The 27,060-nt window shown below is 39.1% G+C and overlaps 1 protein-coding gene across 1 annotated transcript in view; it reads left to right on the top strand.

Annotated features, from left to right (window-relative positions):
• UBE3D (ubiquitin protein ligase E3D) overlaps positions 1–27,060 on the top strand; it is a 523,493-nt gene that overhangs the window by 415,121 nt on the left and 81,312 nt on the right. The window lies entirely within an intron of this gene.

The raw sequence follows: 27,060 nt of genomic DNA, 5'->3' as shown, positions 1-27,060 counted from the left end.
TACCAGTTTGCACAGTGGCTTCAGTTATAGTCACAATGTCTGTACAGCCAGTGCATTGGAACAACAGTTGAAATCCGTAAGTCTGAAGCTCCCATTAGCCTTTTTCACTGGCCATATAGGATTATTATTGTGAGATACTGCGTCTCTTACTACTCCTGCTATCTCTTAAGTCAAGCCTTTGAGGCTGTCATTTCCCTTTTCCCCTTGGGATGCTATACTGTTTCAGTTGGACCATGTGGGAAGGGACAGGGAAGTGATATGAAGAGAATTTATAGGTCTCATTATTACTTCTCTCCATGTGGCTCTTTGAAATTGGGAGATTTCCTTCTGGCCATTATGAGATAGGGAAGAACAGTGATATAACACCTCAACTCTTATTATATATTCAAGATATAGAAGAAATAGCAACAGTATGTTGAATTGGCCCAAAGTTCCCCAGGGTGTCATAAAATCTGTTCTTTCCCCACTGTGAACCCAGCTCAAACCCTGTTAGCTAAATCCAAGTGCCTTTTCCTCCCACAAGTCCAAGTAGGATAGTGACTTTGTTGTCTACAGCCAAGACAGCCATACAAGTTTGAATCCCTCCCACTCTGAAAGTCCCTAGCGTATTCAGATGATTGAATTCGGCCTTTGATTTGCCTTTGGTGACCAAGAGTCCTCAGCCTTACCCCTAATCATTTTTCTTACAACAACGGAGGTGGGGTAGAGGGGAAGAAAGGATCCAGGAGCTCCTAGGAAGAGAGCTGTATGACTTTAAGACATACTTATGTTTGGTTTCAGGCAGTGTAGTCACTGCTAGCAACTCAACCAGACAAATTCCCAGTGTTTTCCCTCCCTACCTCAACCTCCTCCACAGCCCCATGTTAAGCAGCAAGGTTATTATTTGCAACATTTGTCTATTTCTGCCTTGAGGACTCCTCGATTTAGCAGCCACGGCCATACTGTTTTTAGACTAGGGCTATGGGATTTGCATAATCTGGTGATTTGTGCTTGCCTCACACAAAATAATGAAAAAAAAAAAAAAAGGAAATCTGCTTTAGTCTGGGTCTCTTGCTGCACCATTATTATGCTATCATTTCTTAAATTTTTGCCCAGTTTTAACATAAGAGCTGAGGGAGTTTTCCAGGGCAATGAGGCTGACAGTAAAAAATATATCTAGAGTCCTTTGGGTTAGTTTCTTATTCTCCATTGATTCACTTTCATCAGCATTGTAAATCCAACCTGGGCAGTAAGAGCCTGAATACTAGTCAGTGAGTCGGCTGTCGTTGCTCCTAAGAGTTTCTCTCTTTCAGAGAAATCTCTCTGTGAGGGTTAAAGATCACCCAAAGCCAGCCAAGACCCACTGCAAAAACTCTGAGACCATTTTCTATCATCTCTGAATAATCTACATTTGGGTTGAGAGCCTACAGAAGGAAGTAAGAAATAAGGTGTCCCAGCTGTTGACATTCTTTTTAAAAAATCATTAAGTACCCCACCCTCTTGTCTCCAAATGATCCAGGCAGAGCACTAACAATTAGATGGTTTCTGCCACAGTTTCCGTACATTTGCCTTCTCTCACACTCCACGTAGATGCTCAACTCTGTAACTGTTGGGATGGAACTTTCTGTAATTGTAATTCCAGGATGAATCTTAATACTAGTTGCCACAATGTGGAGGACTTAAGGTTGGTAGCCTGATTGTTAAGAAAGCATACCATCTGGATGAAGGTTCACAACAACCAAGGCACTTTTGGGCAACTTTGTTTTTAAAGTTTTTGTTTTAATTCCAGTTAGTTAACATCAGTGTTATATTAGTTTCAGGTGTACAATGTAGTGATTCAACAATTTCATACATCGCCTGGTGCTCATCATGCATGACAGGTGCACTCCTGAATCCTCATCACCTACTTAACCCATCCCCCACCCATATCTCCTCTGGTAACTATCAGTTTGTTCTCTCCAGTTAAGAGTCTTTCTTGGTTTGTCTGTCTGTCTGTCTCTCTTTCTCTCTTTTTTCCTGCTTTGCTTGCTTGTTTTGTATTTTAAATTCCACATATGAATGAGATCATATGATATTTGTCTTTCTCTGACTTATTTCACATAGCATTATACTCTCTAGCTCTATCTGTGTTGTTGTAAATGGCAATATTTTATTCCTTTTATAGCTTAATAATATTCCATTATATATATACCACATCTTCTTTATTCGTTAACTGATGGACACTTGGGCTACTTCCATATCTTAGCTATTGTAAATGATGCTTCTGTAAACATCGGGGTGCATGTATCCCTTTGAACTAGTGTTTTTGTATTCTTTGGGTAAATATCCACTAGTGTGATTGCTGGGTCATAAGGTAGTTCTATTTTTAATTTTTTGAGGAACCTCTATACTGTTTTCCACAGTGGCTACACCAGTTTGCATTCCCACCAACAGTGCAAGAGGGCTCCTCTTTTGCCACATCTTCGCCAACACCTGTTGTTTCCTGTGTTGCTGATTTTAGCCATTCTGACAGGTGTGAGGTGATATCTCATTGTAGTTTTGGTTTGTATTTCCCTGATGGTAAGCGATGATGAGCATCTTTTCACGTGTCTTTTGGCCATCTGTATGTCGTCTTTGGAAAAATATCAGTGCATGTCTTCTGCTCATTTTTAAATTGGATTATTTGTTTTTTGAGTGTTGAGTTTATAAGTTCAGTGTATAGTTTGGATACTAACCCTTTATTGGATACGTCATTTGCAAATATCTTCTCCCATTCAGTAGGCTGCCTTTTACTTTTGTTGATTGCTTCTTTTGCTGTTCAGAAGGTTTTTATTTTGATGTAGCTCCAATAATTTACTTTGCTTTTGTTTCCTTTACCTCAGGAGACCTATATGGAAAAAAAATTTCTACGGCCAATGTCAGATTACTGCCTGTGCTCTCTTTTAGGATTTTGATGGTTTCAGGTCTCACATCTAGGTCTTTAATCCATTTTGAATTTATTTTTGTGAATGGTGTAAGAAAGTGGTTCAGTTTCATTCTTTTGCATGTAGCTGTCCAGTTTTCCCAACACCATTTGTTGAAGAGACTGTCTTTTTACCATTGGATATTCTTTCCTGCTTTGTTGAAGATTAACTGACCATATAATTGTGGGTTTATTTCTGGGTTTTCTATTATGTTCCATTGATCTATGTGTCTGTTTTTGTGCCAGAACCATTCTGTCTTGATCACTGCAGCTTTGTAATATAACTTGAAGTCCAGAATCGTAATGCCTCCAGCTTTGCTTTTCTTTTTCAGGATTGCTTTGGCTATTCAGGCCCTTTTGTGGTTCCATACAAATTTAAGGATTGTTTGTTCTAGCTCTGAGGAAAATGCCGTCCGTATTTTGATAGGGATTGAATTAAATATGTAGATTGCTTTGGGTAATATGGACATTTTAACAATATTTGTTCTTCTAATGCATGATCATGGAATGTGTTTCTATTTCTTTGTGTCATCTTCAGTTTCTTTCATCAGCATTTTAAAGTTTTCAGAGTATAGGTCTTTCACCTCTTTGGTTACATTTATTCCTAGGTATCTTTTTGGTTTTGGTGGAATTATAAATGGGATTGTTTTCTTAATTTCTTTTTTTGCTGTTCCATTATTGATGTATAGAAATGCAACAGATTTCTGTACATGGATTTTTGTATCCTGTGACTTTCCTGAATTCATTTACCCATTCTAGTAGTTTTTTGATGGAGTCTTTTGGGTTTTCTGTATATAGTATCATGTCATCTGCAAATAGTGAAAGTTCTACTTCTTCCTTACTGATTTGGATGCCTTTTATTTCTTTTTGTTGTCTGATTGCTGTGGCTGGGACTTCCAGTACTATGTTGAATAAAAGTGGTGAGAGTGGGCATCCTTGCCTTGTTCCTGACCTTAGGATAAAAGTTCTCAGTATTTCCCCACTGGGGATGTTAGCTGTGGGTTCTTATATAGCCTTTATTAGGTTGACGTATATTCCCTGTAAACCTACTTTGTTGAGGGTTTTTGTCATGAATGGATGTTGTACTTCGTCAGATGCTTTTTTTGCATCTGTTGAAATGATCATATGGTTCTTATCCTTTCTCTTATTGATGTGATGTGCCACATTGATTAATTCGCAAATATTGATCCACACTTACAACTCAGGAATAAATCCTACTTGATTGTGGGGAATGATTTGTAAGAACATGTTGTTGGATTTGGTCTGCTAGTATTTTGTTGAGGAATTTTGCATTTATGTTCATCAGAGATGTTGGCCTGTAGTTCTCTGTTTTTGTGGGGTCTTCATCTGGTTTTGGTATCAGGGTAATGCTGGTGTTGTAGAATAAATTTGGAGGTTTTCCTTCGCTTTCTATTGTTCGGAATAGTTTGAGAAGAATGGGTATTAACTCTTCTTTAAACGTTTGGTAGAATTTTCCTAGGAAGTCATGTGGTCCTGGACTTTTGTTTGTTGGGAGTGTTTGATTACTGATTCAGTTCCTTTGCTGGTAATCCATCTGTTCAAAATTCTATATCCTCCTGTTTCTGTTTTGGTAAGTTATATGTTTCTAGGAATTCATCCATTTTTTTAATTGTTCAATTTGTTGGCATATAGTTTTTTTATAATCTCTTATAATTGTATTTCTGTGGTGTTGGTTATTATTTCTCCTCTCTCATTTGTGATTTTATTTATTTGGGTCCTTTTTCTTTTTTTCTTGATAAATCTGGCTAGCAGTTTATCAATTTTATTGATTTTTTTTTTTTTCAAAAAACCATCTCCTGGTCTGTACTATCAGGGTTTTTTTAGTTTCTATATCATTTATTTCTGCTCTAATCTTTATTATTTCGTTTATTATGCTAGTTTTAGGTTTTGTTTGTTGTTCTTTTCCAGCTCCTTTAGGGGTAAGTTTAGGTTGTTTGAGATTTTTCATGCTTCTTGGTGTAGGCCTGTGTTGCTGTGAATTTCTATCTTAGACCTGCTTTTACTGCATCCCAAAGGTTTTGAAACATTGTGTTTTCATTTTCATTTGCTTCCATGTACTTTTTTATGACCTTTATTTCCTGGTTGACCTATTCATTGTTTAGTAGCATGTTATTTAACCTCAATGTCTTCGTGGTCTTCCCAGTTTTTTTCTTCTGGTTGACTTCTAGTTTCACAGCATTATTGCTAGAAAAGATGCATAGTATGGCTTCAGTCTTCTTTAATCTGTTGAGGCTTGCTTTGTAATATAACTTGAAGTCCAGAATCGTAATGCCTCCAGCTTTGCTTTTCTATTTTGGAGAGTATTTCATGTGAACTTGAAAAGAATGTGTCTTCTGTTGTTCTAGGATGATGGAATGTTCTGAATATATCTGTTAAATCCATCTGGTTCCAGTGTGTCATTCAAAGCCATTGTTTCCTTGTTGATTTTCTGTTTAGATGATCTGTCTGTTGATGTAAGTGGATGCTAATGTTCCCTACTGTTACTGTATTTTCATTGATTAGTTCCTTTATGTTTATTATTAACTGTTTTATGTATTTGGGTGCTCCCGTGTTGGGTGCATAAATATATACAATTGTTATATCTTCTTGTTGGATTGTCCCCTTTATTAGTATGTAGTGTCCCTGTTTGTCTGTTGTTACAGTCTCTGTTTTAAAATCTATTTTGTCTGCTGTAAGTATTGCTACTCTGGCTTTCCTTTGATATCCATTTGTATGATAAATGTTTCTCTGTCACCTCACTTTCAATCTGCAGGTGTCTGTAGGTCTAAAATGAGTTTCTTGTAAGGAGCATAAAGATTTTTTTTTTTTTAATCCATTCAGTCACCCTATGTATTTGATTGGAGTGTTTAGTCCATTTACATTCAAAGTAATTATTGATAGATACATATTTATTACTGTTTTATTACCTGTTTTGTGGTTGTTTCTGAATATTTTCTTTGATCCTTTCTTGTCTTTCTCTCTTTCGTGGTTTGCTGCTTTTCTTTAGTGATATATTTAGATTTCTTTCTCTTTATTCTTTGCATATTTACTAGTGGTTTTTGATTTGTCGTTAGCATAGATTGGTATATAACATCTTCTGCATATAGCAGTCTATACTAAGTTGATGGTTGTTTAAGTTTGACCCATTTTCTGCTCCCATCCTTCCCATGTTTTAGGTATATGGTATATGTTGTCATATTTTACATCTTTTAATTTTGTGAATTACTTGACTGATATTTTATGAAAATATTCATTTTTACTGCTTTTGTATTTCCTGCTTTTATATGGTCACGTTAAGTGTTTCCTTTCCACTCAGAGGCCCCTTTAATATTTATTGCAGGGCTGGTTTAGTGGTCATGAACTTCTTTAGTTTTTGTTTGTCTGGGAAACTGTTTCTCCTTCTGTTCTGAATGATAGCCTTGCTGGATAGAGTATTCTTGGCTGAAGATTTTTCCCATTCAGCAGGTTGAATATATCATGCTACTCCCTTTTGGTGTGGAAAGTTCTGCTGAAAAATCCCCTGGTAGTCTGATAGGGTTTCCCTTGTATGTTATTACTGTCTTTTGTCTTGCTGCTTTTGAGTTTTTTTCTTTATCACTATATTTTGTCTAAGAACTTAATTACAGTATGTCTTGGTGTGGATATGCTTTTGTTGATTGGTGTTGGGGTTCTCTGTGCCTTCTGGATCTGGATATCTGTTTCCATCCCCAGATTAGGAAAGTTTTTAGCTATTATTTCGTCAAATAAATTTTCTGGCACCTTTTATTTCTCTTCGTCTTTTGGGACTCCTATAATATGAATGTTATTACATTTGATGGAGTCACTGAGTTCCCTAAGTCTATTCTGATTTTATATAATTATTTTTTCTCTCTTTTGTTCACCTTGATTACTTTCCATTACTCTCTTTTCTAGGTCATTAATTCTTCCTCTGCTTCCAGCCTACTGTTCCTTGCATCAAGCATGTTTCTAATCTTGTTTATTGCCCTCTTCATGTCTGATTAGTTCTTTTTTTATCTCTGTGTGAGGGGTCTCACTGACATCTACTCTTTTCCCAAGTCAAATGAGTACCTTTATGATCATTTTTTAAAATACTCCATCAGGCAGGCATGTTACTTATATCTGTTTTGCTTAGATCTCTGGCTATGGCCTTTTTCCATTCTTTCATTTGGGACAAGTTTCTCTGTTTTCTCATTTTGTCTAAGTCTCTGTGCCTGTTTCTGTGTGTTAGGAAAGTCAGCTATGTCTCCTGTTCTTGAAGGTAATGACTTTATGAAGAAGAGGTCCCGTAGTGCTCTACCGTGTAGTGTCCCCTATTCCCCAGTGCCTAGCTCTTCAGAGACTATCTCCAGTGTATGCTGCGTGTGCTCACCTGTTGTGTCCTGGCCACTTTGTCCTTTAGGCCAGTTATCTGCAGAGGCCCTCTTTGCCTGTTGTAGGCAGTGTTTGGTACCTGACCTGAATGTGGCATGTTTTAACTATGTATGCTGTGGTCTGCTTGTGAAATGAAACTTGTCACCACCAGCACCGAAACTCCTGGATCAGGAGACACTGTGTAGGCAGGGTTTTGTGCCTGTTTTCTGGGGGAAGGGGTCCACTGCACTGGGACTGAGGCAAATGTGACTGTGAAGAACAGTTCCACTGGAGTGTGGCGGGGGGTGGGGGGGAGTGCTTGGTGTAAGCAAGTTAGGTAGCAAGTATCTGCAATGCACTGGTTCCCGCAGGTGGCCCTGTGATTATGCTGAGGGGCAGGGGAGGGAAATGGCACCTGCCAGTTCCTTTATTCTGGGAGAGATCTCTCTATGAAGGGAGCTACCTCTGTGGGACATGCTCCAAGATGAGCAAAAAACCACCCTACTACGTGCCCGAAGTGCTCTTCAGATTGTCATTTCCACACTGTATGTCCACAGGGTGTTTGCCTTGCCTTTTCTCCAAGAGCAGCCCCAGTGCCTCTAGGCTGTTCCTCACATGTAGAACTCTAGACTTTAAGCCCCACTGGTTACAAGAACTCATGAAATTCATCCCCTCTCACTTTCCAAGCTAATTGCTATGGGGATTCATTTCCCCAGTGTGCTCCAGTGTGTGGTTAGTCTGTCTCTCACCCTTCTCCATGACCGCAGTTCCCTCCGCACCACAGTGACCACAATCTATTTCTCTCCCAAACTGTCTTCTTTGATGTGGCCTCTTCTCTACTTTTAGTTGGAGAGTTTGTTCGCCCAGTCTTCAGGTTAGTTTCTGGAGTATTTAGGATGAGTTGATAGTTATGTAGTTGTATTCATGAGATGAGGCAAGTCTAGGGGCCTCCTACTCTGCTGCCATCTTCCCTTCTGGGCAGCTATCCTTGAACTGATTTCCAGTACTTACTCTACAACCATCTCCTCAATTCTTCCTCATTAAGAGGTAATGAATTGGAGGACCATTTATTGCCCAGTTGACCAAATAAGTTACAGACTTCACTCAAATTCCTTTAATTGGCCCCCCAAATTCTCCCTCTTTTTCTTCTACAAATTCATGCCTCTATCAGCTATTCTTCTCACACCAACTAGCAAGAACTGTGACAAAGTCTGAAGTTTGACCTTATTTTCAAGCTCATATGTTGGCCTGCCAGTTTTATGAATGGTGCTAGAGGACACGAGCCTCCTGGGTCAGAGATGAAGGACAGTTTAGTATTTATAACAATAGTAATAGCCAGAATATCGACATTTTTGGCATTAATTCCCTGAGCCACAGTTCTCACATCTGATGCAAAGAGCCCCAGGTGAATCCTACACACACATGAGTTGTATTACAGGAGAGAAATCTTGATGTTAGAGGACCTGAATCTTTTATAATGGGCATAAATATGCCTGAATTTTGCTTCGAAGAGAGATACTATCTTCATCTTCTAATACTGTCCTCCGCTCTGGAGGGAGACATTATCCCTATCTTTCAAGGCTGTTCTCTATATAAATATCCTTGAAAATGTATTCTAGAACAAAAGATAGTCACTTGTCACTCTGAAGACATGCAATAATGTGGGATATCCATGGAGAATTGTTTCTGAACAATGAATTTATATTCTTTGCGAGAATGGAATGGAATTGAGGAAGATTAAAATTTTGTAGCATCTAAACCAGCTGGAACTTTAAAAAGGATCATAAATTTAGAGAACTCATTTGATGAAAACTGCTGTTATTGACAGAGAAGAGTCAATCGAAAGTGTCAACAATTTCAAATATGTAAACTGAATAAATTTTATGCATCTCGAAAATTGCAAAGCGATTTCATGAAAAAGAAATTCTAGAATATTGAATTTTTTTTTAGAAAAATACTAACATTACAGTAAGTATTTAGAATAGATATAGGTCAGACACTGGTTGATTATTCTTTTTTTTTTTTTTTTTTAAGATTTTATTCATTTGACAGAGAGAGAGACAGCCAGCGAGAGAGGGAACACAGGCAGGGGGAGTGGGAGAGGAAGAAGCAGGCTCCCAGTGGAGGACCCTGATGTGGGGCTCGATCCCAGGACTCCGGGATCAGGCCCTGAGCCAAAGGCAGACGCTTAACGACTGAGCCACCCAGGCGCCCCTGGTTGATTATTCTGTTTATATTATTTTTGAATATTCAGATTATCAATATAAAGAAGTTTTGAAAAATTGACTTTAAATATATATGTCTTTTTAATTCTCATAAAGAATTTTAATTTTGGAAATAGCTTCTAAGTATAACTATAAATCTGCCAATTTTTAAATTTAAAAAACAATTTATTTTCAATAAATAAATGTTTTTCAGAGCAATGTATAATTTCAAATTTCTGGTCCCCTTTCAGTATCAAAAATATCCTGGCATGGTTGACAAATTGTCTGTTCATTGAAGAATTAATGAAAGTTACTTTGTGAGAGGAAGGAATTCTGAGTAATTGTAGGAGACTAATGGGCAGTGCAGAAGTTTTAAAAAGCTTCCGTGAGAAAGGTGAAAGTAATCTCATACAGTACATGCACAGAACAGTGCTGTTCAATTAATTTATGTTTTCACCAATCATTCAGAGAATCATTGAACTTTTAAGATAGAAGGAAATTTAAAATTCATTTATTTTAATGCTCAACTTAATGCAGTATCTTTTTAATCACCCTTTACAGATTTAATTTTTATTTTAAAAGCATTAATTATATTTTTAAATAATTTAGGGGACATGTGAAAAATAATATATCAGATATATTCAATATAAAAGTATTTTCTACTCATGGTGTTACTGTTCGATTGGAAGAATTAACTGTATTCTCTCTGAGGGTTGACTTTTCTTCTTTCAGCTGAGTATAGTTTTGTTTGACTCTCTTAATTTGAAAGCTGCTTTAGTTTGGGGCATTTTCTGCACCAGCAGTAACATCAGTTTCTTGATGTCTTCTTTATTTCCATAAATATTTCCTACTTTTGGTTGCTGTGTAATTTAGTCACAAAGACTAGTATGATGGGAATATAGCAAAGTTATTAAAAGCTGGGCTTCTGGGGCCCCTGAGTGGTACAATCAGTTGAGCAGCTGACTCTTAGTTTTGACTCACGTCTCAATCTAGTGGTCATGAGGTCAAGCCCCATGTTGAGCTCCAAGCTCAGCATGGAGTCTGCTTGAGATTCTCTCTGTCTCTCCCTCTCCCTGCTCTGCTCATGCTTTCTCTCTCTAAAATAAATAAATAAATCTTTAAAAAAAAATGGGTGCCTCAGTCAGTTGGGCATCCGACTCTTGATCTCTGCTCAAGTCGTGACCTCATTGTTGTGAGTTCAAGCCCCATGTTGGGCTGTGCCCTGGGTGGGGAGCCTACTTTAAATAAATAAATAGATAGATAGATAGATAGATAGATAGATAGATAGATAGATAGATAAATGAAAAAAATTATTTAAAAAAAAAGCTGGGTCTCTGGGATCATTAGAACCAAGTTTGCATTCCAGTTCTACCTCTTACAAGTCCTGTGACTTCAAGTTATTTGATCCTTGTAAGCCTCAACTACCTTTCCAGTAAAATGGGGATAATAATGACAATTCACTCACTGCATTGTTTTGAGGACTAAATGAGGTAGTCCAGTGCCTGGCAGCTGGTTAACATTCAATAAACATTGATGATGATGAGTATGATGACAATATTGACATATTACAAAAACCAGGAGTCTAAAAAAACTCAGTGTAATCCTAATAAAAAGAGGCCATTGGTATAAGAATCTAATTCTAACTTTGTTTCAGTTACTGATTTATGTATTGCCTCACATTTCATGAGATTATTCCAGAAGGGGTGCCTGATGATATCAGACATTAGGCTATTTTCTCACCTGAGAGAATCTATTATGTGGGAGAAGAGAATGACTGCTTTGAGTGGGAAAGGATGGTATTTAGAAGGATGGGCAGAATAAGTACATCCTTTGCTTGAGTGTGATTATTGCAGCCTGATGATTTTTGAAAGCACTTTGCAAAGCTGGGATAACTAATCTGAATCATAGCCCTATTAGTAAAGTCAATATTTTTATCCCCGTTTTATGGATAGAGGAACTGAGCCAAGACATGGTAAATGTCTTTGTCAAGGTTATGTAGAAAGTCAGGGGTAGAACTACACATTTATTTCAGAGTCTTGATTCCAAAGCCATAGGTTGTATAATTATGGCAATGTGCTAAACAACTGAAAACACACTCTATGTGGTGGCTGTTTCTAAAATAATAGAAATATCATCTTCACAATCTCCAGATCAAAGTCACACCTGTGTAATCATTCATTTCTAACATTATTATTTATGCTGGTGGTAGTTGAAGCATGAAAGAAAACATATTTGCAAAAAGAAACTACTAATTATATTGATTAAGCAGTCTTTGCAACATGGAACTGGAGCTAGGGAGAGAAGTACTGTAGAAGAAGGAGTTGACTTAATACATTTAACAAATGTATACGTGGTACATTTTAATGTTGAACTGAAATTCATGAAAAAAAAAATACTGGTGGGATTTCCCCCTGGCATAGTGGCAATTCTGAATCTCCTTCCCTTTCCGTAGCTCCAGCCCATCTGGGTCTGTATGGCTAAGAGAAGTAAAGAGTCAGCAAGCCAGAGTGAATTCAGCAGAAAACATAGTAATCCTTGTCCAGCAGAAAAGAGCTATTTATTTCTTCTGTAAAGCAGGGTGTGGATAGATACCTTAGTTAGAAGCACATTTCGATGCAGGGAAGAGCTACATTTCCTTTCTCTATTTTGGTCCTCCGTCTTTTGCTGAAATGTGTGATCAGGCAGCTCCTGGGAACCATTTTAAATTGGCATAGATGGATCTTCCTTGGCTAAATTTAGTAGGATAGTCAGAATTTTAGTAGTCTGTCTCACCCACTCTAAGTTAATTTCCCATTTAGCATTTGTGCCTGCTCACTGGCTGTTGTTTATGGGGAAATGTATAGTTTTGCTTTCGAAGAGAAAAGAGGTGGGGATTGGGTGTAGTCAGCCCTGAAACAGTTCCTAGGCCAGGATTAGATATTATTTTCATTTTCTAGGGGAGATAAGCCAGGCATGTACAGACAAGTCTTCTACAAAAGGCCGGCTTGGAAAAGCCCTCCATAGAACATATCTGCTTTCAGTATTGCTATTTCAGAGAAGTTACATTCCTAAATGTATACACATTTTCCATTTGCTAAATTTGGTTGAAAAAATCATATTCCATTTGAATGGTGGATAAAACGAGGTCATCCTTGTGACATCTGATACAATAAAAAAAACAGTCTCATGTGGATTGCTTAAGAAAAAAAACCTGTCGTGCTTGGGGCTCCTTTCAAAAACTGCTTTTGTGCTAAACAGCAGTCCTATCAACAAGCCATGACCTACGATAGCAATTTGTAATGTACTTGGTCAGTAAATCTACTATGGCTCTTTGTGATCACACTGGAGTCCAAATGGTGTGCTGATCTTTTTTCTTATTAACCAGATGATTTCCCGAACAGGAAGCTGCCCCCATTCCAGCTCCATGATAAAGGCCCTGCATAGTCTGGTTCCCACCTCCCTCTTAGGGTTCATGTTCCGAAGACGTGTGTGCTGAGCTCTCTGCCTCAGCCCACCAGCTGGCACTTCATGAGCTAGCCACATCCGCCTTTGCTTGAGACGGGAAGGGGACTTTTCCCCTTCTCCTGGGAGAGTTCCTTCAGGTGGGCTCTGAGTTGCACCCTCATAGCCCTTGTTTTTACCCTTGCTCCTTTTTTTTTTTTTTAAATCTCTGTGTAATTATATCTTCTTTGGTAACAGTATTTGCTGAATCCCCTCTCCCTGCCCCCAGCTATAATCTCTTAAAGAGCAGAAAATATTATTGTATCCCTACCACTTAGTTCAGTGGCCAGCAGCAACAGAGAAGAAACTCAGTAAGCACTGGGTGAGTGAACGACTGAATAAATGAATTTTAGGAGAACTTTCTTCAAATCAAATGTCAGTAGAATGCAGAAGAGCCACCTACATCTGGAGCCAGGATTAGTGAGTGGCCTCACTGAGATAATGGCAAACAGAAGAGGCTAAAATGTTGAAGACACATTTCTCTAACCTCACAATTTTGCTTGAGGGCTCGCTCTGTTACCAAGTGCCCAGGTGCCTTGGGAGAAGTTTACATCATTAGTGTCAGATTTTGAAGACCCTGATCTATAAAAGGACTGTTTCTGAAAACCCTGATCTATAAAAGGACTGTTTCTGTAGGAACTTCCCAGATAATGGAAGTGATTTTTTTTTTCAGGAGTGCTTGATAAACTTAACTACAACCCAGAGTTAGAGAACTGAAAGAAGCCCCAAGAGAGAGTCACAGCAAATGGAAATAAGCTTGACGCTGCAGTGCGTCCATGAGGTTTGAATTGCAGGGTCATAGCGGGAAAGTGTGTAGGATGCCCATTCTAATCGACGGACCTAGGCGGCTTCCTTTTCCTTTGCTCTGCTCCATCTGTGTGATGATTGGGGTCAGGTCTGAGCAGTCATCTTTGGTCCCAAACCTCTCCAAACCAAGAAAGCAGCACAGTGGTGGTTGAGATCATATTCAGAAGATAGGTGAAGGTATGCAGTAGGAAGGAGATCTCTTTGGCAAACCACACAGTTCTCTTTGGTAGCTGCCTTTTTCAAGATGTCACCCTAAGAGGGCATGGGATTCACCTGTGTGCTTTTAAAACATTCAGATTTTTTTTCCGGGCTCCCTTTTGAGAGACACCGGGAGGAGGTGGAGGGAAGCCCAGCAATGGCAGGGGGATCCGGGAAGGATCCCAGGGAGCATCCCGTCCCATCCTCCGCCAGCAGTGGGGAACGCGAGACCGCCCACTGGAGCTTCTCCCCACCCAGGGGACAGGAGCCATCAGGCCAGTGGGAAGGGGGGGCTCTGATGCAAAGACCCTTGAGGGTGCTCACTAGGGTACCACAAAGGGGGCAATGTGGACTGGGCTCAGTGGCCATAGGTGCCAGCATGCCACCCATGGGAACCAGGAGGGTCCAGGCGCTCCACAGTGGCCACCAGAGCAGTAGCCCACAGACCACGGAGGGCCCTGAGGACAGCACAAGCACCAGACCCTCCCCACAGACACCCTCAGAGAAGACGCCGGGACGAGACATGGGGCAGCTGCAGACACCGCTGTAGTTTGCACTATAACATGACCATTGACCTCACAGGGGCTGCTACCCCAAAACAAAAAGAAACCCGCCAGAGAGAATAAAGCTACTTGTTTTGATACAATAAATAAATAAATAAATAAATAAATAAATAAATAACATTCAGATTTGTGCCTGCCTAACCTCAGTGGAATCAGAATTTTCTATTGGTTGGGGTGGGGGAGTAGGGTGGGTGATTGGGGAGTTGTGTTAGTTTGCTCAGGCTGCAAAATACTCCAGCATGGCTTAAACCACAGAAATTTATACTCTCACAGTACTGGAGGATGGAAGTCCAAGAAGAAGGTGCTGGCAGGCTTGGTTTCTCTTGAGGTGTCTCTCTTTGGCTTACAGATGGCTGCCTTCTTGCTGCTTCTTCACCGGGTCATTCCTCTGTGCTTAGGTACTCCTGGTTTCCTTCTGTGTCCTAATTTCCTCTTATGAGGACATCAGTCAGGTTGGATTAGTGCTCACTCTAAGGACCTCGTTAATTGTTTACGTATTTGTCTTTTTTGCCAGCTAGTAAATTTCTTGAGACCAGGGGCCAACACTAGACCTTATTAAGCTTTGTTTCTCTAGAGTAGTGTCTGGCATAAAAGTTTTTCAGTTGAATGAATGATGAATTTATTTGGGAACTATTTTTATATTTGAGATTTGTCTGAAGAGGTACTTCCTTATCCCTTTACTAATCTCACTAAATTACATGTTTCAGTATTTTAAATTTCTGTCTATGAAGGTGAAATACATTTAACAGAAAACATTTTATTCCAATATTTAATATAATATGCTGTATTATATTTTTATTTTAAATATAAAATCTTAATAGTAAACTAGTAAGATAAAAGCAAAGGAATAATCCCATTCTGGAAAACACAATATACTTGTATTAGTCATTTACCTTATTACCATGGGCTCAACAGAAATAAAGTGGCCCTCGAATGGGATGAGTCAGGTTTTCGAGGGAAAGGGTGCAGGGACCCCCCCCTTCCTTCCTCCCCTTTCACCACACACAAACACCACAGAGTGATTTGTCTCTAAAGAGAGGGCTGCTTCTGGAAGAAGGATCTCTTTCTTTGAAGAAAGCATCTATGACAAGTGTTATAGAGAAAAGCTGGTTACTGAGAATTTCCAGGGCATGAGCACATTCTTTGGCTGTGCTGCCACAAATAAGCAGGTCTTCATTTGGGACTAGGATTTTTTTTTAATTTCTTTGTGGGAGTTTCTCATTTTATTCGTTATAACAGCATTGAAGCTATATTTGGGCTTTTCATTTGCATGAAGTCAAATCCTTAAAAAGTTATATTTTGAAAGCGATTTTATATCTTCTTAAAACAATGCCTTTTTAAAAAATATTTCTGGTTTAAGACTGAAATGTGAGCATTTGCTGGAGAGATAAAAATATTACAGAGAGCAAGCAGATGACTCAAAAGAACAGAGTTATAAAAAGAGTGTCTTAATAGTATAATATCTCACTAATGGGGTCTCCCATCATAACGAATTTTGATAATTCTGATAGAATTGAAACTGAAAATATCTTACGCGCTTCTATAGAAAACCACGATTTTTCTCTATTAAAGAGATAGCATAAATATGATACTTCAGAAAGAATACATAAAAACCCATTCGATGAACACACCATTTTCAAGTACCGTAGCACCACAAACCTGTGTATACATGACATAATAAACTGTTCCTTTTGCCTCTTTTATTCTTTCACCTCTTCATTATAAGTGGTGGTGAGTTCTTCCAGAAAAATAATGCCTTGAGAAGTGATGGGTATTGGCAAAAGCAGGGTCTTTTTTTGTCTTTCACATACCCTACTCTGAAGAATAAAGAATCCACGCTTGCTCTCCCAGAATGGATCCAGAAATCGTTTCCCATGGCTTTGATAACAATGAGCAGTAGCTGGGAGAAGCTGAGATTCTATGGGAAGACTGTGGGAAAATAGATTTTTGGGTATCCATCTGTGGATATGCTGAACAACCTGACAGGGATCTAGAGAGCACAGTAAAGGGATGCTGTGACTATCTTTTGGATTTGGGAATGTTTGGAACTGGCTGCTTGCAAGATTGTGTTCTTTCTGCCTGGGGATTTACTGGCATGCCTTTCCAGGTAACTGGTCATTTAGGCAGGACTGCATTTACCTCTTTCTTAAAGGTTTCATTTATTGCATAATTCTCTTTAAGCACCCATAAACAATAAAAATGTATTTCTTTAAACATATTTTAGGACTCAGACTTTTAATTATTTTTTACTGGCCTTTGTTCCAGTAAGCCCATCTCTTGACATCCTCTTGCTCTGATGTTTCCAAGCAGTTGGGTTCTCTAATTTTCCATATCTGGTTTCCTGCTCTGGTTCTGCTCTTAGATTGGGGTCAAGTTCCCCTCACAGTAGGGGGACCTTGTTTTACATTCCTCTTATAATCTCTAAAGAGTAGAATATAATACAGGAGCAAACAAGTGCTTAATAAAAATGTATTGCTTGTTTGGAGTTTTAAAATACTGATTGCGTAAATCAAACACGGTTCTTCTGATTTCAACTCAGTCTTTTCTTAGCTTCTCTTAAATCTCCACTTGACAGTTTTTTTTAAAAAGATGTGAATATTAAAGTCACCAGTTTCTTAAAAAAAAAAAAAAAAGACCCCCCCCCTTTTCTGCCAGAAGCAGAGATGTTACAAACAGTAGTTCCCCAAGTCTTCTTACCCCATCACTCAGGAGATCCTTGTTTGTAAGCTAGTCTCAGGCTGAACTCTAGTTCTGTTCAATTGACTAAATACGGGACATATTTTGTGTTGGCTACAATTACTCAACAGTTTTTCATCCATTGTATGTTCTTGATGCAGATCACCCATCCTTCCCTCAACCCCCATCTGAGAATCTTCATAATCATTACCACACCCTGCCTGTCCCCCATCCATTTCTTACAGTACAGCTTTAGGAAATGGTGACTCTTATTTTGGAGAAGAAATAGGGAAGTTCTTTTTTTCCCTTCCATTCTCCATTCTTGGTGTTCCCACAGGGCTAGCCTGCCACTGGTAATCCAGCTTTCTAATGTGAATCCCCAGCAGTACCTTTCAGTCATATTCTTTCATCATCTGCCCTTGTCCTAATGAATTTACTTGAATATGTACACCATTGCTCTCCAGAGGAATATAATGGGCCCGCTTAAAAATAACCACTCTTTTCCCATGCTGTGCTAGCTCATTCTCAGTAAACACTCTACATTAGAAGAGACTTTTTACATTTGTGATGATGGAGGAAAGATCTGGCAAACACTGCATATTGGTTATTGTCAAGAAAAAACATGGAAGTTAAGTTAGGTTGTTTTTCCTAGGTATTGAATTGAACCAAAAAAGTTAATAGTAAGATTACTAGGCTCTTAATGCCAATATTCTTAGGATTTTTTTGCGTGTGATAAATTTCTTGGCAGATTTATGTCATGAAATCACAGAATTTCAGAAATAGAAGTAAACTTATAAACCTCCTATCCAACCCCATCAATTTAGCTTGAGAAAGAGTTAACAAAAGAATAAAAGATTAAGTGATCGTAATATTATACTTTCACATTTTTTAAATTAAATGAACGTATAATTTTAGAATGTCAATTTATAGGAAGTTGCAAAGATAGTACAAAGAATTCCCAGATACCCAAACATAGTTTTCCCTATTATTTTCATCTTACATTGTTATGGTGCATTTGGAACAATTAATGTGACATTGCTATTTTTTCCTCAAGTCGATACCTCATTCAGATTACCTTAATTTTTATCCAGTGAATATCTTTTGTCTGTTCCAGCCAAAATACTACATTTCTTTTATTTTTTATTTTTATTTTTCTAAGATTTTATTTATTTATCTGAGAGAGAGAGAGAGAGAGAGAGCATGAGCAGGGGGAGGGCAGAGGGAGAAGCAGGCTCCCCACTGAGCAAGAAGCCCAATGCGGGACTCGATCCCAGGACCCTGAGATCATGACCTGAGCCAAAGGCAGACACTTAATTGACAGCCACCCCAGCATCTCGCTGCATTACTTTTAGTTGTTAGGTATTTTTAGGCTCCTCCTGGCTGTGTCAGTTTCTCAGACTTTCCTTGTTTTTGACAGTTTTGAGGAAAACTGGTCAGGTATTCATTCTGTAGAATGCTCCTCAGTTGGGATTTGTCCGATTTTTTTTTTTTTTTTTTTTGATTAGGCTGGAGTTTTGAGTTTTGGGGAAGACAAAGAGGTAAATTGCCATTTTTATGACATCATATTAAGAATATATACTATCAGAATGACTGTTGATGTTGACCTTGATCACCTGGCTCAGATAGTTTTTCATGTTTCTCCACTGTAGTTACTGGGTTTCCCTTGTTCCTTACTATTTTCTTTGTGGGGAAGTCACTATGCACCGTCCACAGTTAAGGAGTGGGAACCTATGCTATCCTTCTTTGACAGTGGAGTGTCTACCTAGATTATTTGGAATTTTTCTGCGTGGGAGAGGTGTCTCTTCTCTTTCATTTGTTAATTTAATCACTTCTTTTTATCATTATGGACCTGTGGATATTTATTTTATACTGTGAGATAGAATCCAATACTTTATTTTGTTGGTTAAATTGTTCCAGCTCTGACCATTGGGAGCTCTTTCAATCAACTCCTATTTCTTTTGATGTAATTCACCATTGTGTGTTTTGTTTTGTTTTGTTTTTAAGCATTTCCTAACTTTCTGGCACTACTAGATATTGCCGTAGTTCATCTTGCATGTTTCCTGCTCCAGTCCTAGAACCAGTCATTTTCCCAAGTAATCTTGGCTCTTTTTATTGGAGGGTGGTATTAGAAGAGATCTGGATGCCAGTTTTGCTTGTTGTTATTGGAATATTGTTGCTTCTAGGCACTATCAGCTGGCAGAGCAAGGAAATATAAATATATATACCAACCCATGTGTTTACATATATCTGTAAATATTTCTATATGTCATCACTTGGGTCTATATTAAGCTAAACATAAGTTCGTATTGATGTCTCCCACTCTAGTCCATTACTGCATGGATCATTCTAGACTTCTCTCCTTGCTTGTGTGTAACCTCCCACTCCCATAGTGAGATACCCTGCTTTCATCATCTGCTATCCATTTATTTAATTATTTAGCTACATATATACCAGTTTTAGAGTTTTCAACATATATTCCTGTGTGAAACAATTTAACAACTATAGAGTAGTGCTTGGGCACAGTTCCTTCTGTCTTTAGTCTTAAAGACTTCCCTTATTTCCAGAATTATATAAGTAAGCATCTCTTATCCCTTCAGTGAGTTTCATACATTTTTAATACAGTTAGATTATTTTATCACAATCTGCATTCCATCCTGTGATCCTCTGACCTCTTAAATGATTTCTTTTTAATTTGCATATAATAAAATTCACTCTCCATACTGTAAAATTTTGTGGGTTTTCATACTTTATGTTGTGTATCCACTATTATGGTATCACACAGAATAGTTTCATAGCCATAAAAAATCCCCTCTGCTTCACCTATTCAGCCCTTACCAAACCTTCTCCTTCCCCTAAACTCTGAAAACTAGTGATCAATCATCTCTATAGTTTTGCCTTTTCCAGAACCTCATATAAATGGAATGATATAGATTGACCTTTTCAGACTGGCTTATTTTACTTAACAATGTATATTCAATATTCATCCATGTCTTTACATGGTTTGATAACTCATTCCTTTTTACTGCTGAATGATATTCCATTGTAGGGGTCTACCGCAGTTAATTTATCCATTCATTTATTGAGGAACACTCTAGCTGCTTCCAGTTTGGGAGGATTATAATCATTCTTGTGGAGTCCAGTGTGTGTTAGAGTGAAGGAGTAGGCACTCTTCTCCATACAGCCTTTTAACCCAGGTTGATGAATAATCTGTCATCTTTAATGTGTAGCTCTCAAGTTTTCCCCGGTTGTTGACATCCAAATGGCAGGGGTAGGGAAGGGGAAAGAAAGTAGAAGATTGTGCCATAGATTTTATGAGCAAAGTCTGAATGTAGTGTATACATCAATTCCACCAATATTTCTTTGGTTAGGATGGTTGAATGACCCTATTATCTGTGAAGGAGGCTGGACTATGTGCCTAGAAAGAAAAGGAAATGTGTTTGGTGAGCACAGCATTGTCTTTGCCTTAGTGCGCCCATTTGGTTACCAAATATCTGTGTTACTCTTCTTTCTATACATAGCTGCACAACCCCAAGCTATGTAATCTACAGTCCTGTCCAGCTACCGCATCCACTCAAAGTCCAGGACCTCAGGCTGGTATGGGCGTTAGAGACGTGACATTTCATGACGTGGTGACTTTCGAACTCTAAAGACAACATGCAATGATAAAGCAAGGGGAGGCTGGCCAATAGACACTTCCATTCTGCAAAGGGAAGAATGGAAGCTGCAGCAGTCACTGGTGCAGAGCAATGTGGTAATCCCATGGGGCTGGCCTTATGAAATTTTCCAGGTCCTCATTAGCCCCTGATTAAACTTGATTCTGCTTTCCAGTCGGTACCTCATGGCTCCTGGATCCATTCTCTAGGGGGTTCTTCCTTTTTATTCCTCTTCTTGGCCACATCTGAAAGGGACATTTGATAGGCCTTTGTTGGAAGCTGTAGAGCTCCCTGCATGTGGAAGATCGAAGATTCAAGGATTATTTTAAGTCCCAAAGAGTCAAAGACTTTCTAAATCCATGCTGTGGTTCCTTTGGTAATGAAATTCCCTTAAAAACTTTTGATCTATTTTCTTCCAGTCATTCCACAGGCCAGTAACCTCATAACAAATTCTTTACTAGGTATGATTTGCAAATTATTTTATTTCTTGGATTCCTTCTATCCTTCCCCGATCCTTTCTCTCTCAATTAAATGGTGAATATTTTGAGGCCATTAATCTGGAGAGGGAAGGCCACATTCTTAAGGTGATTTTGCTGTGGGACTGGGTTTTAAAGATTTCTTTGGCTCAAAGGCTGTTTTGATCTTAATCCTCAAATCTTAAATTGGGATAGAAAGGCAGTTGGCTTTTCCAATCCTGGCCAGATTTCTACACACTGGCCAGTTTTCACCTATGTACGTCATTTTTTCTTTTACTTTCATACCAAACCCAGCCAAGTTTATCAACACACACTAATCCGTTCATTCTTTCTGTTTCCTACCAGAATGCCACTTCAGTAAGCAAATGATCTGTTTTCAGCAATATTGCAATTTTCCCAAATGTTTGGCCACAGTATAACACTGACTGCCATTCTTCTGGCATGTTTAGTTTCTTTGCTAATGCCATTTATTTTGTGTCACAGTAGCCTCTTGCAACAAAAGTATTAATTTCCAAATTAGGCAGGATAATTAACACTGCTGTTGGTGCTCAACAAGAATCCCAATGTAAAAATATCAGGGACTTAACCTATTAAAAGTATATTAATTGTTCTCATCACTCTAGTATGGGTCTTCCGGGGGATCTTTTTCTACATAGTCATTTAGAGAACTAGATTGACAGATGTATTTCCCATCTTCAACACATGGCTTACAAGATCATTTTGGGCATCAACATCCAGCAAACAGGTTGGTGGAGAGATCCCACTGCTTCCTGTATTTAACTGGCTAGAACTCACTTGTGCGATCTTAGTTAATTGCAAAGCAGGGTAAAAAATGTGGTCTAGCTATGGATCTGTGTGTCCAAGAGGATATTTCTGTTTCTAGGTTTGATTAACATACAGCACTGACTCTGCCACAATATCCTTGAGCTTCTGTCACCTTATCGGTGAAATGAAACCATTGATAACCTATTTTATAGGGTGTTGTATGTGAATGCGGTAGTTTATATGGGCTACATTTGAAAAGTGGGAATACTCCTACTTGCCCCCTCCAACCTTCTCTTCCTCCCTTCCTCCCCACCCCCACCTTTCTTTACAAAAAGTAACTTCAATTGTGCCCTTCAAATTAGTGAAGTTAGCGCTTGGTGATCTTATTCTGTGTACCCTATGATCAATGACGTTAGATAGTAGCTGGTATTAACTCAATAGTCAAATTTGTTTTTGCCACTCTTTTGGTGTCTTTCTTCCTTTAGCTATACTTAATCCAAAAAACTTGTTAATTTTTATCAAACGGACTAGGCTTTATATACTGCAGCCTTCTGATATATGGGTATTAGAGATGAAGAAGGCCTTCATGGTCTTGTCTTAGAGCATTGGATTTTTGTCCTCATCAAAAATCATTAGAGTCCTGGAATACAAATGGTCTATAATTGAATCACCAAGACTTTTATTAATTTATAACCCAAACACTGAGGATAATGATCATCCCCAGATCATCGCTCCAGATATGTCAGGCAGCTCCTGGTGATAGGCTGCAAGAAATTACTATCTTCTCCCAGGGTAGGTACCAACATGTCAAGCTCCTTAAACTAATACATCATGATAATCAGTGCTTTAAAAAAAACCCAGCAACACTGAGTGCTGCATAATGAAGACACAGAAACACTGGAAAGTCTCGGCGATGCTTCACCCTAATTGTCACACAACTGAAAGCCTGGGATCCCCCAACAGCTAGCATCTGCTGCTATGGAAACCTTAATGTTCCATCATCTGAGAGATTAAAAATTGAGGCTATTAATGGACTTGACAGTAGTTTGCATGTTTCATTAGTAAAAAATGCCATTATTCTAGGGCTTACGGGAATTGGATTTTTGGGTGATGTGTTTTATTCTATATTAAAATGGTCCAGGCATAATTTGAATGGTATAACAAAAGAAAGGAAACAACTGAGGAGGAATTAGGACAGTTCGGTGAATCAATCCTTCCTCCTCTCCCTGATCTTCCCCTGCTGGCTGATTGTTTAACTGGGCACAGGTGAGGTTTGGAGGATGGGCAGGAAATGAGAGCGAAGCCAGTTTCAGCCTCCATTCAATTTCAGTGCAGGTTCTTTATGAATCCCAGGCTCTTTTGTTTGGGAGGCAGCATAATTAGTGCAGTGTTTGGAAAACCAAGGATTCCAATCCATTACTGAGTCAGAAAAGAAATTCAGGGAGTCTCAGCATTTATTAAAAGCAGAATGGAAAAGGATAAAAAGAAAAATACTGAAAGGTATTCCCAATTGTTAGGATAAGTATTATCTGTAAAATTCTTTCTACCAGTTTACAGGATAGTAGTACTTTCTACTGTGAGTCATGGCCAAAAAAAGTTTGAAAAACATGGTTAGAGTGCATGATTAAGAGGCCAGGCTATGAAGCTTGGCTGTCTGAATTTGAATCTTGATTTTACCACCTGCTAGCTATACAAGCAAGTCATTTAACATCTCTGTGCATCTGTTTGCTTATCCATACTGCAGGCATGATAGTAGTTGAATCGGAAGGTTGCTGTAAAGAGGAAATAATTAAAACAATACGAAGTGCTTGGAATACATCTAGTGCAGAGAAAGTGCGCAAGTGAGAGTTAGCTATTGAAAAACGTCATTGATTACTTGGAGAAATTACATTTTTAGATCACTGAACATGTCTATCTTTTCGCATGTATATTTGTAAAATAAGGCCAATACTTGCCAGTTTAGAAAAGCATCATTCTAAATTGTCCTTTTAAACCACACAGTACATCACATCACTTGCATTGCTCTTAATACCATTGTGCCGGTTTTATTCCTTTCCCTTGATACCAGAATCATAATGGGTTCTACTGCCTCATGGGGTCCTTAAAGAACTGTTGTGAAGACAAATGCAAATATTAAGGCTCTTTTTTTTCTAGGAAACAAAAAAGTTTTTAGCCCAATTTCCCCTTAAAGGCTGCATCATATCTGAATGGACCACTAGGGTACTATTTAGTGCATCAAAACATTAATCCACTAAATGGTGCCTGAAAGGTTAATGCAGCTTCTGAAAATGACTGACCTGCTCCCAGAGGCCTGTCCTAGGAGAACAGGGTTCTCTAAGACAGACATGGGGCATTGTTCTGGAGAACCAGTCAGAGGAGAGCAACATAAAGTCCGGGAGACAGACACATGGACTCTGCTGGTAATGGCACCTTTGGGATCTGAGTCTAGGGGTTGCTTTATTTCCTAAAAGTAAAAGATGTCTAAATGGTTCCCAGCGCCCCCTTTACCTGAGTGACACTTTGCTAAATGGAACTTACCTGGGATAGAGGTGTTATGAACACTGACAAATGATGATAGATTTCTGTGTTTGAAATTCTTTGCCTTTACCCGATCACTAGATGGGGGGAGTTAACTCAAAAGGACAATCACTTTCTAATTTCCACGGGTGTAGCGTAAGTACTGATCAGGGGATCTGGAGCTCAGAGAAACTGGAAGGGAGTTAGAAGGGGGTTTGTGATTATAAATTATTTCATTTCCTGAGCACTTACTAGATACCAGGCTCTACAGGGAATGCTTTATACACGGGAACTAATTGAATACCAACCGTGGCTCTGTAACGTAGGAATTATTTCTCCTATTTTCCAGATGAGGAAATTGAGGCTTTGAAAAACTATTGAATAATTTACCAAAAGTTAGAATGCTGGTACCTACCTAGCACTTGCATGTCAACGGCTGATGATAGAGCCTTCAATCCATTCATTTCCATGCTTCTTCACTCTCCATCACCTATCTACCTGTATCCTCACTTCTGTCCTAAGATTCTAGGCTACTTTTGAAGATTCACTGTTCTGCACAAGCCCTCACTCTTGCCCATGTCTCCTCTAATATATTCAGCTGGGGAAACTCCAACCCTGGTTAAACACAAACTTCTGCCTGTTCCAAGGTGGTCTTTGAGCAGCCCTCCATCATCCCACATATCCAGTTCTTCCAAATGATATATCTCGATCTTACTCCAGTATAGAACCAGAATTCGTCCCATTGTCTGGCTCTCCATTGCTGCCACCTGAGACTGAGCCACCATCACCTCTTGCCTAACTGCTGCCATAGGATTTAAATAACCCCCTTGCTTCCACTCATGCTCCCTACACTATACCCTGAACAGCAGCCAGAACAGTCTTTAAAAATATTATTCACCTCATGTCCTCCCTGTGCTTCAAGCCCTCCAGGGGTCTGCCATTGATTATTGGATAAAACCTAAGGCCCAACGTGATCAAACCCCTGTTGCTTTTGGACCTCAGTTTGAAACATGCTTCCAGCCTCATGAAGCCCTAGCCTCATGGGCCTTCTTGTTCCTTGAACACTCTGCACTTCCTCCTGCCCCAGAGCCTTTGCAGCTGCTGTCTGCTGCATCCCACAGGCTCTTTTGTCAGTTCATTCCATACCTGGCTCCTTCTTGTCTCGGTTCAGATCTCACCTCCTCTGAGAAGCCCTCCCTGGATACTTGGTTTAAGGGGCTTTTCCTGTGGTAAAGAGAACAGAATGGCACAGAGAGCTAGTGGCTGAGATGAGGCCAGAGGACGTTTTCTCCTTCTGCTCCCACGTTCTCCCCACTATCTGGTGCTATCTCCAAAGTTTTGTTTTGTTTTGTTGGAAACATGAACAACCTGGTTCAAATCTTTCAAATTATCACTTTGATAAGAGATTATAAAATTTCAGGAGCACACAGGCCGAATTTCCTTCCTTGACTTCTTGGTATTGTTGCCTGGGCTGTTGACTGTGCACTGGAGGTCAGGCCTGCTCCCACGGGCAATGTGGTGGGTCGGCTGTACAAATACATGTAAATACTGTTCCCAGTGCTGTGTAGGGAGGAGAAACTTGGTGCCCCACTGAGGCATCTGCAGTTTTTATATTCACAGGGTCAACTATTATGTCATAATGACCAACCATGCACTTTATATGTACATAATAAAAAATGAATGCTACCTTTTATCAAGGGTCTGCTCTGTGCCAGGTGATTTTACCTATATTATCCCTAAGGTTCCAAGAAATGAAAAAAATCATGTTCAGGTTCCCCGTCTGAGTGACGCCAGAGCCTGTGTTCTTTCTGGAACATATGTTGCCTTTAAAATAATATATGTATTTGATGACTTCCCTTTAGGCATAATTTGCAATTAATGCTTTCCATCTCTCTGTGCCACTCCTTTCTCAGTCCTAGCATCCCTGACATAACTACCCCCACGGCTTTTCCCTGTTTCTTAGCTACTCAATATGTAAACCTCACAAATGTGTTACTTGACATGGCCCACTTTGAAGTATTAAGTGGTTGAGGGGAAAGGTGGGTTTTTAAAATTTCACTAGGGAAATGAAACTTAGTCACGTTGAGGAGGGACTTTGGCAAGAGGATGGGGGAGAAGGAGACTTAACGCTTGTCTCTCCATAAAGACCCTCAATAAATGTATGTGTCCCTACCACATCAGTGGCCACCTACTTCTACTTACATGCGAATTCTTTCCGAACCATCTACCCACATCCTTGTCTGAATCCAGCTGCACCTGAGCCTACAACTGTATTTCTCGTGTGAAAGTAACCAGCCCGATTAAGGATTAGCTCTGTATCTTACTTTCATTAACACAGATTCTAACCGGAAGAACTAACTGCTTCAGGCCTAATATCAGGACACAGTTTTGGTAATGTGTGTCTAGTAGCTGCTAGACATCTGAATGAATATTCTCCTCACATTGGTCCTC

This window comes from Ursus maritimus, unplaced genomic scaffold (genome assembly GCF_017311325.1).
Source record: "Ursus maritimus isolate PB19 unplaced genomic scaffold, ASM1731132v1 scaffold_29, whole genome shotgun sequence".
NCBI classification, from domain to species: Eukaryota; Metazoa; Chordata; class Mammalia; order Carnivora; family Ursidae; genus Ursus; species Ursus maritimus.
Note: the sequence above shows the minus strand (reverse complement) of the source record. Positions and strands in the feature narration are given on the sequence as shown.